Genomic DNA, 3,913 nt, shown 5'->3' with positions numbered 1-3,913 from the left:
CCTGAGTCCCTGGTTCTGTCTTGTGAGCCCTGGAGAGGACTGGAGGAGGGGTGAGGGGCAACCAGGAGGGAGGAAGAGAAGGATGAGCAGGGGGAATCCCTCCAGACCCGATGTGACCTGGAGTTGGGATTCTGTGGGTGTAACTTGGGACCAAATGTAAGGAAGAGAAACTAAGGGAGCAGCGGGAGCAAGAGAAACTGGAAGAGCGGCTTGCTTGCTACTTGCCAGTGAAGGTCAAGAGAGACCATGCAAAAGGAGACAGAAGTAAAATTACATAGAAGGGCGGGCAGTAGAGCAAGCAAGAAAAGGAGAAGAGAGAGCTGATAAGATGGAAGGTGAAGGGTGAAAGAGGAGGAAAATGGAGCAATAGGAAAGAGATGAGAGGGAGCCACAGGAAAGAGACTGCTCTGCTTGGTTTATTTTCAGCCACGCTCCCTAACCTGCCCCCACCCACAGCTGCCCCCGCCAAAGCTATGTAGCATTAGAAGCCCTGTGGTTAACTCTCATTAGCTTTTCCCACTCTGCCCTCTCTGACAAGATGTGGGGGTGGAATCAAGGGGTGCATTTGGAGCAGGAACAGTCACCTCTGAGCCCCCGATTCTAGGTTTGGTTCTTGTAACAGCCCTGCAAAAGCCTACACATCAACCTCTCAGCTGTTGCTAGGCTCTGTTGCCATGGTAACAGCCCAGGTCCCATTTCTCCCCCCACCCCCATCTGTGCCCCACTTGCTCCCTTGAAATGGGGAGCTCCAGGAGGAGAGGAGATTGTAATGTGCAAGAAAGCAGTCTAGGCTGCCCTGGGCTGTATATGCCTCCATGTGTTTATCTTTGCAGCTTGAATTAGGAATGTACGTGGATTGGTAGGTATGTTTTAGGTGTTGGGGAGCTTGCCTATATACTCAGGGAAGCGTGGCTGAGTCCATGCAGCATAATGGTGAGTGGGGTGGAAGGGGAGGATTTCTCAGGACCAGAGCAGTGTGTGCATTCCCGGCATCAGACTCCCTAAGAAAAAGACTGCTACAGAGGAAAGCAGAGCGGGGCCAAGGAGTGATGAACCAACTAAAAGCAGAGGTGCAAGGCAAATAAGCTGCTGAGGAGGGCTCAGAGGCAACCCAGTGGGCCTGAAGAGACCCTAGCCTGCAGATGGTGGAAGGAAGGCCTGGGTGGAACCTGAGGGTGTAGGAAGGGGTACTGCCCGGAGGGCTTGGGGGGGTAGTGAGGGGAGGATCCAGAAGGATGGGAGAAGCAGCCTCATTAACCTTTCCCTTCTTTCCCCACTGAATCTAGTCCTTGACAGGTGGGGGTGGGGGAGGAGCTCTGGTAAGAAGGGGGAAAGAGCTCAAGTGCCTGGAGAGCACACTCAGCTCTCACCTTCCACAACTGTCTCTCTTCAGAGGGACAGTGTGACCCTGAGGCTCATCCATATGTAAAAGGTACACATGAAGTTCCCTAATGGAAGAGGGAATTAATTATTGCCTGATTAGACTGCTGTTTCTCTAAATTTAAATAAATTAAAATACACCAGCAAGAGACTGGAAATCGTCACCTGCTCCCTGCTCCCTAAATGCCCTCCTTCCCCATGGAAAGTCAGATAGGAGAGATGGAGGAGAAAGGAGGCACGCTAGTCTTCTGAGTTGTCCTAAAGGAACTAACCCAAATTAAATCACATTGTCACACTAACCAGGAAGAGTCTTGAGGCTACAGGGAACAGATCCTAACCTTGATCTCTCATGGAGTTGAAACTGAAACTATGGGGCTTTAGGAGGGCCTTAGAAGGCTGCAAGTGGTACAGCAGAGAGTCACTGCATAGTGACACACCAATAACATAAACAATGGTCATATACTCTTTTGGTTCTTGGAGGCCACACATCACAGGCACTACTGGAACCAGTATGTTTTATCCCTACGCTTTCTTCGCTTCTTGAGCTGTGCATCAAGTGACTCAGCCAGGCTCCTCTTAAGCATTTTTTTCTGGAATGCTTACCATTGTGGCTCAGACCAAACCAGGGAATGGGGAAGCCCCCAGGAGGAGGGATCTCCCAGGCAGAGCTCAGGGTGTGGAAGTGATTCAAGATGGTAACAGTGTGCCAGCTGGAAAACCCCAGGCTAAAATTAACAGCCCCACATTTATCTCTCTAAAGCTTTTCTCTAAAGAGTTCAAGGAACTTAAAACTTGCTTCTTACAGCAAGGGCAGGAGCAGAGTTGATAGTTGGAGACACTGAGGCCCAGGGAGTGCCGGTTAATGTAAATAAGAAAAGAACAAGAGGAGAACCAGGACTTATAGTGATTATCACTATTTTGCTCCCACTGTTCTATCTCAGCCCCCAAAGTCAAGATTTCTTGAATCCTCCAATCCTCAATCTCTAATTCATGCAGCAAGTAGATCTGGTCACATGTGAGCCCTTTAGATCCTTATCCTGGCAACTGTTGCTACTGAGTTAACAAAGACTAACTGCAGAGCCCAAAAATGTGATAAAAAGAGTAGATACTTTAAAAAACATGAACAAAAAAATAAAAATAAAAAAGATACAATTACAAGCCAAAGATACCTATCTTCTATTTAAACATTTAATTTAAATGTTTATTTTTAGGTGTTCTTCGCTACTTTCTTACTGTGACCTTGGGAAAAAATCATGTAAATCTTCACCCTTATATTAATTATCTGTAAAATGGGCATTATAGTTATTTCTGTTAAGGTGATTTTGCTCTCTAAGCAAGCGGCTGTTACTGTTAATAGGACGGACTTCAAGGATGCTTTAGCCAGTACAAAGCTGAGTCCAGAGGCATTCTGGCCAGAGTAGGGTGCAGGCCAGTGGCAGCATTCATTTACTCAAATAACATACAGTATAGTTCCCCTTACCCACACGGAATATGTTCTAAGACCCCTAATGGATGCTTGAAACCTCAGATAGTACTGAACCCTACGTATACTGTTTTTTTCCTACACATACATACCTTTTCACTTAAAAGAAGCACTTCATGGCTTTTGCAGTGCCATATCTGAATTGCCAGCATCACTATTCTTGCGCTTTGGGGCCATCAAGTGTAAGAGGGTTACTTGCACACAAGCACTGAGATTCTTGGACAATCAATCTGATAACAGAGATGGCTACTAAGTTAACTATTGGGTGGGGATCAGCTACTAAGTAACTAATGGGCAGGGAGCACATACATCTTGGAGATGCTGAACAAAGAGGGAGTCACATCCCAGGCAGAGCAAGATGGTGTGAGATTTCATCACGCTATTCAGAACAGAACATAATCTAAAATTTATGAATAGTTTATTTCTGGAATTTTCCATTTAATATTTTTGGACCATGGTTGACCAAAGGTAACAGAAACCACGGAAAGCGAAACTACAGTTAAGAGGGTATTACTGTATAGTCAGTTATTCAGTATCTACTACCATGTTTCCCCGAAAATAAGACCTAACCAGACCATCAGCTCAAATACGTCTTTTGGAGCAAAAATCAATATAAGACCCGGTCTTATATTATATAAGACCCGGTATTACATTATACCCAGTCTTACATTATATTAAACTGTATAAGACCCGGTCTTACATAATATTAAAATAAGACTGGGTCTTATATTAATTTTTGCTCCAAAAGACGCATTAGAGCTGATGGTCTGGCTAGGTCTTATTTTCCGGGAAACACGGCATGTACTGAGCAAAGCAGTGGGAAGGATACTATGTATGAGACAGTTTCTTCCCTGGAGAACTAACAACCTTACTGAAGAGCCATACATATGAAATAGTTAAAACATCAACAAAAGGTACAGACCAAACGCTGTGGGAATTCAGAGAAAGGGGCCATTATGGGTTGGAGCAATCAGGGAAGGCTTCCTGAAAGAATTCATATTAAGTGCTCATTTATGCAACACTTGCCCACCACTTGCTAAGTGCCTGGCT

Source organism: Rhinolophus sinicus, chromosome 1, assembly GCF_057876585.1.
Source record: "Rhinolophus sinicus isolate RSI-liver-muscle chromosome 1, RSI-T2T, whole genome shotgun sequence".
NCBI classification, from domain to species: domain Eukaryota; kingdom Metazoa; phylum Chordata; class Mammalia; order Chiroptera; family Rhinolophidae; genus Rhinolophus; species Rhinolophus sinicus.
Note: the sequence above shows the minus strand (reverse complement) of the source record.